This window comes from Bubalus bubalis, chromosome 13 (assembly GCF_019923935.1).
Source record: "Bubalus bubalis isolate 160015118507 breed Murrah chromosome 13, NDDB_SH_1, whole genome shotgun sequence".
In the NCBI taxonomy this organism is placed as follows: domain Eukaryota; kingdom Metazoa; phylum Chordata; class Mammalia; order Artiodactyla; family Bovidae; genus Bubalus; species Bubalus bubalis.
The window spans coordinates 2,765,186-2,780,082 of NC_059169.1; the positions used below are offsets into that span (position 1 = coordinate 2,765,186).

The window sequence follows — 14,897 nt, forward strand, 5'->3', positions numbered from 1 at the left end:
ATCGTGGCACAGCAGAAAGCATCTGCTCAGGAGTGCCCATGGAATGGCATGCTTATTAGCTGATATGGTTAATCTATTTATTTGGGGACTCATCATGTTGGTAGACAAGGGATCATCCCTCTTTCAAATCAATTTTTCCACATAAAGCTGAAAGCTGGGGTGTATGTGTGGCATGTTTTAAAAATCATATATTAAAAATAATTGAAAGGAATTAAACTCTAATGGCTTTTTTCTTCTTTCTTTTCCATTTTCTCCTGTTTGGACTAACACAAATGACCCTCGTTGCTTCTTGTTATCAGAGGGAGGGAAGCCCTATGCTGGTATATTTCAGAAAAATCAAGTATTTTTGTGAACGATACAATTCTAACTCTTTATTGGAGGGTGAATATTCGAAAAGTGATGCCCACTAAAAATGAAATGTGACCCGTCTAAGTAGTTTTAAATTCTCAGTAGCCACCTATTCAAAAATAAGAAGAAACATATGAAATTGGCTTCAATGATGCTTTATTTAAGGCAACAGATCTGAAAGAGCTTTGTCAACATGGAATCAACACAAACATTGTGACTGACTATTTTGCTTTCTCTTCTTGTATTTCGCACTCACGGAACTTCATCACCCTCCTTTCAAGGTCTCCACAGACTGACGTGTTAGTGACATCACCTTGTACAACCCTGGTCCTGAGGAAATCCTCTGATTCTTATTTGAGAAACTGGAAGGCAATGCTTTAAAAAAGAAAGACAACATTTAACAAAGAGAGACTCCATTTCATTGAAGACGTTCAATGAAACATTTTTTAGATAAAATCTTTGTGATTACACAAGTGAAGCAGCGTAGAGCTGTTAAGCCTCACCCTTCTAACATCTGAATGATGCGTCATTGCTAAAATGCAAACTTTTTCTTTTAAAGGTTAAGACTTAATTAAATATATTCGGGATGAATTTCACCAGCCAAAATTGCTTCAGATCTTCAGAATATCTAGCCAAGCTTCAGTAGATGTAAAACAATTTAAAATTTCTACATGTAGAGACAAATAACTTTTCTCTATGTATATTGCATATGGAAATTAAGCAACTTAACGCAATAACATAGCTATTTATAATAGTTTTAATTGGTCAAACATATCTGAAAATATGTTCATAAAAATAATTTTTAAATTTATTAATTTCATTCTCCATCTAAATCCTATTAATTTTTTAGTATTATTTGAGAAGACGACCCAGAAACATTGCCTGCTCCAGTTTTCCTGACAATTCCACTGCATCTAGTTCTAAGTGGTGACAGCCAACCACGTATGCTCCAAAGGAGGCATTTTTTGGAAGACAAGGTAGGGGTGGGGGGTTGTTTTTCTGTTTTTTTAATTTTTGTTTTATACTGGAGTGTAGTTAACAATATTGGGCTAGCTTCGGGTACACAGCAAAGTGATTCAGTTATACATATACATGCATCTATTCTTTTTCAAATTCTTTTCCCATTTAGGTAATTACAGAGCAGCGAGCAGAGTTCCCAGTGCTATACAGGGAGTCCTTAACGGTTATCTATTTTATGTATAATAGTGTGTACACATCAATCCCAAACTCCCAATCTATCCCTCCCCACCACCCTTCCCCCAGTAACCATATGTTCATTCTCTAAGTCTGTGCCTCTGTATCTGTTTTGAAAAAAAGTTCATTTGTATCTTTTTTAAGATTCCAAATATATATGATACCATGCGATATTTGAGGCTTCCCTGGTGGCTCAGCATTACAGAATCTGCCCACGGTGCAGGAAATGCAGGAGACACGGGTTTGATCCCTGGGTCGGGAAGATCCCCTGGAGGAGGAAATGGCAACCCACTCCAGTATTCTTACCTGGAGAATCCCATGGATGGAGGAGCCTGGCGGGCTACAGTCCATGGGGTCACAAAGAGTTGGACACAACTTAGCAACTAAACAATAACAACAACTCCAACTCTTATTGAGACCACTTTGTGCTCCACCAGATTCTCTGATCATGACCCAGTAGTAACTGTGAAGAAACCTGTATTGATTTTTAGCTATGTGTAGTGTATTTTAAAATTTTGCCATAACTGCTCCTTTGTGGGCCTTTAAACATCCTCTGAGTATGATGTTAAACATACTTCACCATTAGAAATGGCGTAACTATCCAGATTTGGCAGTATGTGTATGGGAACTCTTGCTGGTAAACGTCTGTAGAAAACCAAGAATCAAGTGCTTAGCATTTAAAGAATGTTGACACGTTTACCATCACTATTATTTGTTTCTGCAGAGAGCCCTGTGAACTGCAGAGCAGGTAAAACAGTAACTTTGGTTGTGTTCAGGTACCAGTGGCAGGACTGGGGAAGAATTCAGACCACAGCCCACAAGAAAGCTGTTCCCACTCTGGATGACTTACATACCCACTCAGGGCTTCAGATGTATTTGTAAATATTAATATGTATTTACTAATGCTTTGATTATCCTCATATTCTGAATACTCATTGGAAGGACTGATGCTGAAGCTGAAGCTTCAATACTTTGGCCACCTAATGCAGAGAACTGACTCACTGGAAAAAACTCTGATACTGGAAAAGACTGAAGGCAGGAGGAGAAGGGGACAAAGGAAGATGAGATGGTTGCATGGCATCACCGACTCGATGGACATGAATCTGAGCAAGCTTTGGGGGATGGGGAAGGACAGAGGAACCTGGCTACAGTCTACGAGTTCACAAAGAGTCAGACATGACTTAGCGACTGAACATCAACAACATCGTCATTTTCAAGGTTGGAATTGAATCACCAGAGGAGAAAGGACTTGCCGCAGGTCTGACAGCCACAGGATCCTGGTAGGAATGCTCAGAGGAAGTGTTATCAAGACCAGTAGGAACCCTCGGCTCCGGTTCCCGGTTAACAGATGATAGAAGGCAAAGCCCCTCCTCTCCAGTGGTTTTTTCCAACCTTCTCTGTTAGTAGGACCCATCTTTCCGGTGAAGCTAGGGAAGGAACAGGAGTTGCATCCCAGACAGCTAAGGGGAGGGTAGCAGAGCGCTGGCTCTGTGCCAAGGATGGAGGCTCCAGTCCAGGGGACTTTTACTGGAAAGTGTGCAGAACGCAAATGTGTGATTTTGCTGCTGCTGTTTTTGTTTAGTTGTTCAGTCATGTCCGACTCTTTTGTGATGCCATGGACTATGCAGTCCATGGGATTCTCCAGGCCAGAACACTGGAGTGGGTAGCCTTTCCCTTCTCCAGGGGATCTTCCCAACTCAGGGATCGAACCCAGGTCTCCTGTATTACAGGTGTATTCTTTACTGCTGAGCCACCAGGGAAGCCCAGATGTGTGATTACAAAGCCCATTTCAGCTACATTTGAAGAATCCCAGTAAAGATGAAAGGTCAAAGTCATGGGTATCAGAAGCTTCCAATAGACAGACTTGATGACACTTTCTGGGAAAACTGTAGAGTGAATTATTAGACCATAGATTTATAGGTCCTTTGGATAAAGAAGGAATGATTTTTGAGGAGTCAGTGTGGGCTTGCTTCCGGCAAGTCATGCCTCGTTTTCTTTCTGAAGCTCTCACTAGTCTGGCAGCTCCTGGGATGACAGGGACACGATGTATCTGGCTCTCATCAAAGCAAGTGACAGAGCCTTTTTAATGCTCATGGAACAGCAGGATGCCATGATCTGACTGATAGTAAGAGTGGATGAAATGTAAAGGAGTGGATAGCCGTTAAAAAAAATGGTGATTAATGTACTGATATCCACCTGGGAGGAAGTTATTAGCAGCAAGGCGAAGGGCCCTGATGTGATTAAGTTCAGTCAAACACTTTTATCATTCACTTACTTGAAGGCCTAGAAAACATGCTCCTCAAATGGGAAAGTGATCTAATGATCAGGAGGAAGAATCTACCACAGGAGATGAGTGTCTCAGATTCAAATAACCCAGACCTGCTAGCGTGAAGCTGAAACAAAGTGTCAGGCCCTTCTCCCCTAGAAATCTTTCTGAGCAAGGGATACGCCCATCAGCTTGAGGTTGGTGAGGATTCCTGCTTTTACCATGGCGAAGGGAGGCTGGCACTTCTCTTGTAAGAAATAACTCCACAACAAGGGGCAAAAGAGAAATAAGTAAATTTCACTATTGATGAAAAGGAACGAAGGGGGAAAATAGGAGAACAGTCTGTCAAAAGCAACAGACGTCAAACTTAGAAGTCATGGAAGGTGACCGCTGTGGTCTCAGGTCCCAGAGAAGTCTGACAAAGTCTACAGGTTTGCAGGAAACAGAAACCCTGAGGAGCAGACCCAACCACACACCCACGAGGTCTGCAAGCTAGTCTCTCCAGTTGAAGGAGACTTGACCCACCTGTCTTAATCCCAGAGTGAGTCTGGCTCTGAGAAGTGGCTGAGCACACAAATGCACATTGGTGAACTAGAGTTCATTATAAAACAGCCAACATCGTGCAATCTCGCTGAGATTCTTTTTGGTAAAATTCAGTGCACGCTGTAATACAGTGTTCTCAAAGGTGTCATGAACCATTTGCTTTTCTACTTTACTGGGGACAGCATGCCTGTGAATCACATTTAAAGAGGGCAGCTGGATCCTTTATCAAGATTTGAAGTGTACATAATCTTTGATTCAATAATTCCACTTTTGGAAAAAAATCTACTGATATATATGCATGTTGGCAAGATAATATGAAAAAAATAACATATAAAGTAGTATTATAAGCCTATACGATATAGAATAAATATCAATTAGTCCATGCTGTTATAAAAAATGATTGAATAATCCTTCACTATTGTGTGGATAAAAATAATTCTGCTAGTATGTAAGTCAGCACAAACATACTTAATGTTGGAGTCAGAATGGAAGGCTGCAGCTCAGGACTGTGTCTTGCATGGGGGTCTTCCTCTCAAGGCCATTTTCAGGTATTTCATTATGATATCTTTTCAAGCATCTCCTATATAACAAGTCTAGCCAATTGGTATGTTATTGTTTAGTTACTAAGTTGTGTACAACTCCTTTGCAATCCCATGGATTGAAGCTCACCAGGCTCCTCTGTCCATGGGATTTCCCAGGCAAGAATACTAGAGTGGGTTGCCATACCCCTCTCCAGGGGATATTCCCCACCCAGGGATCAAACCTGTGTCTCCTGCATTGGCAGGCAGATTCTTCACTGCTGAGCCACCAGGGAAGCCCATTGGCTAATTGGTCTGACTGTCTGCAAAATTGAACTATTTGAAGAAGGTGATGTGTCTTTATGGATGCCCAGAACGCGAGTGCAGGCTCACACACTGCAGTAGAACCACCGACACTGACATCCTGAGAAATTATTTTGCGTGTGTTTTATTTGTGGTGGGTCATCGAGGTTTATGCAAGTTAAAATACACGAGAGAATGAATGGTATGGTTTGTTTCTTGTTTAGTTTTCTTCTTCGCAGGGACAACACAAGCCTACAGAGGATAAAAATTCCATGGACCAGAATGTGACTTTTTATGAATTGAATTCCAAGAATAGGATCACTACAACTGGAACTGGAAAAAAAAAAAAAAAAAGTCAAAGACTGCAATTAAGCAAGTCACTCACATCAATATCCGTGTCTGGGCTTTCAGCCCATGAGCTGGCTCATCGTCAAGGCCAACTTTGCATGACCCTAAATTCAACAGGTGTGTTAAAGCTATGAGCACCATGATTTGCTGTTTCCTGAGACAATTTGGTTACACAGTCCTCCTCTCTCCAAAAAGGCTGAGGCGTTTATACCGTCAAAGCTAAAAACCTAATCTTCCTCATCACCTGGTAACATCCCCTGGCTTTTAACAGTTGTCTTAGGAAATGCCACCAAGAGTGCAGACAAGAAACCACAAGAGATGGCAAAACCTCCCCAAAGGTGCCATTTTTGGTCTTTGTCATGTTGTTGACCTTGCATTTTCATGCGCACAGAAGTAAAGTCCAGATATGCTCTTCTTCTTTTTGCAGGAGCTCCCCAGGATTTCAACTATGACTCTAAAACAGGAGGCTCAAAGTTCATATTTTACAAGGGTCTTTGTCTTGTCTAGTGCAGAAACTGCCCCTTTAGAGTGCAGGCTTTGTTCCTTTTTTATTGCAGCAATGTTCAGCATGCTGCTAAGGGTCCCCCCCCACCCCCACCCCGGTCTTCAAGGTCCTCATCACTCTTCTCTGAACAGAGAGTTGCCTGCAGAACTATTTGCTATTGACCAGGGCTTCCCTCGGAGAAGGCAATGGCACCCCACTCCAGTACTCTTGCCTGGAAAGTCCCATGGACGGAGGAGCCTGGTGGGCTGCAGTCCATGGGGTCGCTAAGAGTCGGGCACGACTATGCGACTTCACTTTCACTTTTCACTTTCATGCATTGGAGAAGGAAATGGCAACCCACTCCACTGTTCTTGCCTGGAGAATCCCAGGGACAGGACAGCCTGGTGGGCTGCCATCTATGGGGTCACACAGAGTCGGACATGACTGAAGAGACTTAGCAGCCAGCAGCAGCAGGGCTTCCCTGGCAGCTCAGCTGGTAAATAATCCGCCTGCAATACAGGAGACCTGGGTTTGATCCCTGAGTCAGGAAGATCCTCTGGTGAAGGGAACGGCTGCCCACTCCAGTATTCTGGCCTGGAGAATTCCATGGACTGCAGTTCACGGGGTCACAGAGTCAGACACTCCCTCCCTTTCCCTTTCAAGGTTCCAAGTTTTTCTCGGAGGCTCAGACCTTGGGATTCAAGGCAGTGGTCCAGCTTATGATTCTGTGGTCCTGCCCTGATTACCTTTCAAATGCACTTGGGACATAAGTTTGTGTCCATCCTTTGCTGACAGATATATCCTGGATCTTTAGACTTAAATGCGTTTTCTCAGAAAAACCCAGCCATAATGTTGCATTAATGAAGCTCATTCATTAGGTTATGTAGGATTCTATTCTTCCATCAATGTGAATATTTAGTTCCCATTCACGGTGAATTACGTGGACATATTGATGCAAAAGGGCTTCCCCAGTCACTCAGATGGTGAAGAATCCGCCTGCCAATGCAGGAGGTTCAGGTTCCACCCGGGGTCGAGAAGATCCCCTAGAGGAGAAATGGCTACCCACTCCAGCATTCTTGCTGGAGAATCCCATGGACAGAGGAGCCTGGCAGGCTACAGTCCATGAGTTCGCAGAGTCAGACACGACTGAGCGACTAACATAACACATTGATGTTAAGACTGGACTGTGCAGAGAACATTTGTTAATATGTACTTTCTTTAAAAAAAAAAAAATGTCACAAATCAGAAAAAAATTACTTTGGAAAGAAAGAGGAAAAATCTTTTGCTAACTTGAGAAGAATAGGGTTTGAAAGAATGCCAAGCTGGGTTCTCAAGTATAAGATCAAGGACTGTGTTTCCCAGTAGGAGGCATCCAGAAGGAAATGCGCCTTTGTTCCAGCCCCCTCCTTTCCCTCCCAGTTCCTACTGGCCGTAGTCTCCTGCGGCAAAACCATTCCCTCTGTGGCCGCCCTGCCTGTGATGGATAAAGGGCAAGGGGGGAGGGGGGGTCCACTCTACTGGCCACACGGGCCCTTTTGTGAACCCAAGCATATGCTGTCTGTGTACGTCCTCACTGAAGTCCCCAGTCAGACTATTTTTCTTCTGGCCTTTAACTGACTCCTGGGGGTTGTTTGGGCCGGTGATGGGCCTGGACCAAACCTCCTAGGAGCCGGAAGAGAGGAAAGGAGGGGGCCAGAGTTCGGCCAGCGGCAGGCCCTGCGGGTGCAGAATGGCCCCGCGGCGGCCAGCGGCTGCAGCGAGGCCTGGAAGCGCTCCACGGCGGGGCGTCCTCCGACCCCAGCTCCAGCCTTCTCGGGACCCCCCCCCCCCCCCCCGGCGACTCCAACAGGGCTTTGTCCAGGCCCAGGCAGCACCTAGATTGAGCCCCGGCAACGGGTGAAGGTTTACAGGCTCAACAAGGACCAGCCGTGGGACAACCGGGGCGCCAGGCATGTCGTCCCACCGCGGGGAGCGGCGCAAGGGCACGTCCCTGCCAGTCAGAACCTGGTAAAACATGGTCCCCCGGGGGAAGGGAATGGCAAACCACATCACTGTTCTTGCCTCAAGAGCCCCGTGAACAGAGTGAAAAGGGAAAAGGCCATGACACCGGAAGACGGGTCCCCAGGTCAGGCGGTGTCCAATGTACTTCCGGGGGAGAGCAGAAAAACAGCTCCGGAAAGAACGCAGAGGCTGGGCTAAAGCGGAAACGGAAACGTCTCTCAGTTGCTCGTGTGTCTGGCTGTTTCAAGGAGCTTGGCTAACTGAAGCTGCTCTTCCCTGGCAGTTCCTAAAAGGGTCCCTTTTCAGCAAATGGCCAAGCCTCATAATTTTCTCTAGACAGCTTGTTTGCTTGCCCTGTGCGAGCTCATGGTGATGGCAATGAACTTGCACTTTTGAGTGATAATTCTGCATAGCACGGGGCACATGATTCAGAACCCACACCGGGTCTTCCCGTTCCTCGTGCTGTGCCCGGCGTTGCCGTGGACTCCGGTTCCGCCAGACGTGTGAATAATCTCCATCACAAAGGGAAGGAGCCGCACAAAAGAGTCAGGGCTGCTCTGAGAACAGGCTCTGCCCCCCTGGGGTTTCCTTAAGGCCTGACAACCTGAGCGGTGGTGACAACCTGCACAGATGGTGTCGGCAGCTGTGGGAGCCAGGTGCAGACCTGGACCGACTTCAGGAGGTCTATCGTGTTGTTAGAACGATGTAGACGCTCTCTAGAGAGGGGCGGGGAGGAAAGGGGAGTGGGCAGGGGTGCCAGCTGTCCCTCTGGTCTGCCTAGGTTGGTACCTACCCCCCCCCCCCCAACCCGTGTCGGTAATGTGACCTTTATGTCACCTGTACAAAAGCCTGTCTCTCTCTCTCTACCGGGGAGACGACACAGGAGCTGCACGGGATGGGGAGAGAGTTAAATTCTCACCAGAAGCACAGGAAATAGTAAACAATTGCTCTTCTCTCCCGCCTCCCAGCCCCCCCCCCCCCACCCCCCCACCCCCGTTTCAATTAGAGATGTAAATATATTCAAATGTTCTGCCTGATACACCCTAGGATGGTGCTGGAAATTTGCTGCCGTAGGCAAGATGGGGGAAAAAAAGAGCCACAAACCCACCTACCCCCTCACAGCTTACAGACCCTCCCATGATAAAGTCACTAAAACATTTTGCAGCCCTAGGCAACCACCTGCTTTTCCTGTAAAACCCATCCTAGGCCTGAATCCAACTCAACCCTGTGGATTCAGATCACAGGAAGACAACCTCAGGTCAGGGTGAAAAGCAATTCAACTGCATTCTAATGAATCAGTAAAACAGAACAGTCACCCCTCCAAACTAGACTGCTTTCAAGCTCTTCTTGTTAAACCATGGGTCTTTAGTTCTTTGCTGTCAGGAAAAGACTGAAGGCAAAAGGAAAAGGGGGTGGCAGAGGATGAGATGATTGGATGGCATCACTCACGCAGTGGACACGAATCTGAGCCAACTCCGGGAGATGGTGAAGGACAGGGGAGCCCGGTGTGCTACAGTCCGGGGGATCACAAAGAGGCAGACGCGACTTACGGCCAAACAACAAAAACAACATTGCTGTCATATTTCCTTTGGGATTAGAAATTCTAGATTACTTAGGAAGAAGCAAAGAGGAATGAAGTGGGTTTCTTTGTTTGTTTTACCAGAAACAAATTTTATCTCTATTTCCTTCCCTTTTGATCACTTTTCCAACTTTCATATTATTGTATCACATATCCCTTCCAATGTTACCTGGCTGGTCCCTGAAAGTGAAAGTTGCTCAGTCATGTCCAACTCTTGGCAACCCCATGGACATCCATGGAATTCTGCAGGCCAGAAGGGAATAGCCTTTCCCTTCTCCAGGGGATCTTTTCAACCCAGGGATCAAACCCACATCTCCTGCATTGCAGGCTGCTTCTTTACCAGCTGAGCCACAAGGGAAGCCCGGTCACCACACATTTTTAAAAATCCCTTTGAAAAAGAACAAAAATAAGCAAGTCAAAGTAATGGCTGCATCGAATAGCTTCTTGGTGTCCATGTATGCGCTGTGCATCTGTGTGACTTGCTTGCTGTGTGTGTGGGCAGTTGGCCCCTCCATTTGTGGGGGCCAAGTCAACAATGCAAATGTAGCCTTCACACCTGTTACAAAAGGAGCTGGCAAATAGTTAATTCTGCCTGCTTATCCATATCCAGAAAGGTTGGATTTGAATTGGATATTCTCAGATCCTTCTAACATCTAAGCTGGAATCAGGACAGGACTTCATGACCCGGCACCTCTTCTAGCTTCTTATCTTGGTCTTTGGTGTGCAGGTGGGCCCCCAGCCTGCAAGTCCAGGTTCGGTCCATTCCCCACAAATAGTGCTGGCTCCCTGGGGTTGCAGGACCCCTCACGATGATGGATGGGAATCTGTTACAGGCTTTGAATGTGAATTCAAGAGTGTTTCCTCGGGATTCCTGGATCCAGAGGATGCAGAGTGTGGACTAGAAGAGAAAGCATCTCACTCTTTGGAAGGACTAGGCCAGAGGAGGACCGGAGGGGGACCTCCTTAGCTCGGGCCGAACAGTGATCTGCATTTGTCTGTTGGGACCTTGTAAGCTTGATTCTAGCCAGGAGTCTGCACTCTGATCACATATCAAGTTCATTATCTCATTTAGTCCTTGCAGCTCCTGCAGGCTGGGTGTCACTCCAAGCAAGGGAAGGCACCCTGGGGGAATTAGCTCCCATAGGGGTGAGTGTACAGCAGAGATGACCCTGAGAGGGGACACGTGTCCCACTTCTTTCCACCACACCCAGGATGTGGGGCATTGAGTGAGCATCACGTAAGGACGGAAGAGGAGCACTGAGAGCCCAAAGCTCTCACGGAAGAACATTCTTCTACCAGCTGAGGAAGGAAGACAGGGTATTGAACTGTCAGGGACTCTCCAATAGGACATCAAAAACTGCAGTGCTGGAGGAGACTCTTGAGAGTCCCTTGGACTGCAAGGAGATCCAACCAGTCCATTCTGAAGGAAATCAACTCAACTATTCATTGGAAGGACTGACACTGAAACTGAAGCTCTAATACTTTGGCCACCTGAGGCGAAGAGTGGACTCCTTGGAAAAGACCCTGGTGCTGGGAAAGACTGAAGGCAGGAGGAAAAGGGGACGACAGAGGATGAGATGGTTGGATGGCATCACCGACTCAACAGACGTGCGTTTGAGCAAGTGCCGGGATTTGGTGAAGGACAGGGAGGCCTGGTGTGCTGCAGTCCATGAGGCCGAAAAGAGCTGGACACGACTGAGTGACTGAACAACAACAGCATCTCCAATAAGAGGGGGAGGGGCTTATAAATGACCCGGAAGAGTCAGAGTCTCTGCCAGCGTCTCAGGACAGTGAAGCCACCTGTCAGGCATGAGGAACTCCCCAGCCTGCTCTCCCCTGAGCCGTCCTCTTGAAGCCCTGGCCGCTGCAGGGCACTGGTGGGCCCGACCCCCCTCTGTTTTCTGTTCCCAAACTCCTCGAGCCCTCGCTTTCAAGTGGAGTCACACACCTGTTGTGCACCTCATAGCTGCTGCAGAAGGTGGTTTTTATGGCCTCTGTAATGAGCTCATTTCTGCATTAGGCGGCCTCTCAGTCCAGTCAGGAAACTTAACACCTGGAGCTCCAGGTCTTTCTGAAATGCCCTGTATTCTGATACGTGGATTTAGAGTCAGGTTCCAAACCTGAAAGTCAGGGGTTGAAATGTCAACATTTCTCAGCCCAGGAGCCTCCTACCTAGGGGCAGTTTGGGTAGCGTTGCCATGGTAATCCCCAGCCAGTTTCAGATAACTGATGGTTACCCAGTGCAGGACAAAGGAGGAAAGATCAGCTTTCCAGGCCAGGTCCAGTGTGAAGGCTGAAGAATGAGGAAAGCCCTATTTCCCAGCATGGAGGATTCTGCAGCTCGGAGCGGGGATATAGCACGGGTTTGCGAACACTGACCGCGAGCACCCTCCACCTAGCGCACGCCAATTGTGTTTTCGTCTTCCTACTCTGCAGTCATTATCCTTAAACTGTAAACGTTGGCGCAAAGAAATCCAATCTGTGAAATCCTTCTTTTGTGTTTAGATGGAAAAACAGACGTGGTGTCTGAGAAGCATCGTCTTCCCTTCCCACCTGCCTCCTGCCTAGTGGGCTTCAGCATCCAGGCTGAAGGCTGATGGGGTTCCAGTGGGTGGAGCTGCCAGCAGACGCTGGGGATTCCAGGTGGGAGAGGCAGGAAGAGTCCCACACTGAGAGATGCCCAGTGACGCAGTGGCCTCCAAGTACCATGTCCATTGGCACCGCCAATACTTGGAGCAAAGAAAAAGCTGTCTGGTCCTTCTTGTAAAATCCATTTGTCTCAGAAAACATAAGAGCACAACATTTAGGGTTGAGCCATCCAGTTCAGAAACAGATCCACTCTCTGATTTTAAAGGACCACACATTTCTCGGTACTTGAACCGTAATATTGATGCTGTGAGTATTGACTTGCACAAGGCACACCCAGGAAGGAATCCTGATTAAATGTAATGGGAAAATGATGACCTGTGTACCCCTCATTGACATCATTATGACATCAACCAGTTTGCATTCTTGCTAGATGAACAAATTTGTGTATTAAAAAACAAAACAAAACAAAACCGGGGATCGTGGTGAAAGCAAAGCAGTTGTTAATTAAGAACTGAATCCATAACTGTGATGCATGGTTATGACTCATCCAGGTCAAAAACAGATTGTGAGTCTTGAAACCTGGCCTTGATTATTTAATATCATTTGATAATGCAGCATGCAGTGTTTGCTAAGTGCTTGCGTAGGAACTGAAGGCTGTGGGCTCTGGTTGCTCAGCCTCCGGGGCCTCCTCCTACGTATCAGGAAAACAAGGCAGTGCATATAGGTGATTTTCAACCTCCGCTGCACATTAGAGTCACCTGGGAAGTATGCTTACAAGGGTGAGGCGGGAGTCCCATCCCAGACACGAAGAATTAAAATCTTCAGGCAGATGTGCTTTGCACTCACTCTCTAAATATTTCTAAGAGCATCCAGGCTTCAGAACTGCTGTACGACTAGCTTGACTTGTCAAATTTCCATTCATTCCAGAATACCATGTCTTATGGCAGTGATTGGGCTTCCCAGGTGGCTCAGTGGTAAAGAATACACCTGCCAATGCTGGAGACTCAGGAGACACAGGTTTGATCCCTAGGTCAGGAAGATCCCCTGGAGAAGGAAATGGCAATCCATTCCAATATTCTTGCCTGGGAAATCCCATGGACAGAGGAGCCTGGTGGGCCACAGTCCATGGGGGCTGCAAAAGACTGAACAACAACAACAAAGGCTCCCACCCTGAGAACATCTCCTGAGAATCCCTTGAAGGGCCTGGTATCCAGCAGGTGGCTCAGGCAGCACTTCTGAGCTCCTGACCCATTTGCCTGAGTCTGGGTCTTGGAAACTTGGATTTCTAACAAGTTCCTAATCAGTCCTGATGCTGCTCTCTGGGTACCAGCCTCTGAGAGTCTCTGTACTAGGGTATATTTACACCCCCAAATTGCACACAAGCTTGCAATTTAATAATATATATGTGATAGTATGATGTTACAATTTCACAGCCTAACGACTTCCCATAACAGAATCCCCCAAATGATTGCATTTCTGTGGATGGTTCTTGGGGACACAGCCCAGGGAAAGAAAACCCTGGCAAGTGTCCAGAGGGTTCACTCCCTGGAGGTGTCCGCAGATGGTCCCTAAGCATCACTGCTTAGCCTTCATTGACTTACGATTGCTCGAGTCTTCACCCCAAACGGGCAGAGAGATTTTGTTCTCCCAGCACACTTTCCACCTTGCTCCCCCCGCCCCATCCATCATCTGCGGCGCTGGCTCTGGGACCAGCACACACAAGATAAAGCCGACGGGCAGCTTCACCTGTGCTATTTTCCAAACCTTTTTGGCTCCCCCGCTTCTGGTACCTGGAAGCTTCCTCCTCCCGGGTTCCCGTTGTGGAGCGAGGGCCGTGTGACAGGGGCAGCCAGTGAGTGACGAACTGTGAGTCCTTGTCAGGCTGAGCGTCCGTCACCCAGAAAAGCACACTTTGCATCTTCCGCTTTCCTAAGCAGTGTCTCTCTGCTCTCTCAGCCTCAGATGCAGAACGAGGAGACGCTCCAAGTGATGGGCATGGAAACGCTGATAGAGAAATAAACCGACTGCTGCCAAACCTCCGAGACCCCCAGGCCGTTTGTGACTGCAGCAGAACCGCGCATATCCTGACGCAGACCCCGGGCCCGGTTGCCTTTGCTTGTATTCACACCAACCCAGAACGTTTCCGGTCCAACCGAGAACGCTTCAGGTCCTCGGTCCTCGGAGTGACCGCCCAATGCGCAGTCAGTGCTTCTGCCCCCGTCTCTTCCCTGGGTCTCAACTTCTGCCTTGCGTGCTTGCTACTCTAAAAATCTGAATACAAATTGCCGCGCCTTCATTTTAAAACTGTTGAATGTTGACAAAAGAATAGTCAGTTCTGGTTTCCTAGTTTTCCCAGTTAATGTTTCTTCACCTGTCACATGATAACAGACACAGAAGCGGCCTTCGGGAGGCTTGGTGTCAAAGGTCTATCTGAGTTTCAGTGGATGTCAGACTCCCAGCGGTCCAGAGCCCTCGACTTGGGGCACCCAGAGTCTTCTGGTGTGTGCCGGGACATCCCCTCTGTGGTGTGACTGTGCCCTGGGGCCTCCCCCAGGCACGGCCTTCTCCTCGGCCACTTCTCTTACCGCAGCCGGCTCTCTGCAGAAGAGCTGGTTTGGAGGAAGTGTTGTGTGTTTTCCTTTCAACGCATCTGGGCTAAAACCTGTATGCTATATGAGGTCCATCCAAATATCTGATGTCATCATTTCCTGAGTGTCCTCTAGG

General features: G+C 47.3%; 2 long non-coding RNA genes across 2 annotated transcripts; one reads left to right on the forward strand and one right to left on the reverse strand.

Annotated features, from left to right (window-relative positions):
- Positions 1-487: 487 nt before the first annotated feature.
- Positions 488-14,137, reverse strand: LOC112578398. The gene is made up of 2 exons (XR_003102648.3): positions 13,964-14,137; positions 488-723 (listed from the first exon to the last, which is right to left on the reverse strand). It is a non-coding gene; the product is annotated as an uncharacterized LOC112578398 (long non-coding RNA).
- On the forward strand, positions 1,197-14,613 carry LOC123328893. The gene is made up of 2 exons (XR_006543893.2): positions 1,197-1,325; positions 14,130-14,613. It is a non-coding gene; the product is annotated as an uncharacterized LOC123328893 (long non-coding RNA).
- The last annotated feature ends 284 nt before the right edge of the window (positions 14,614-14,897 follow it).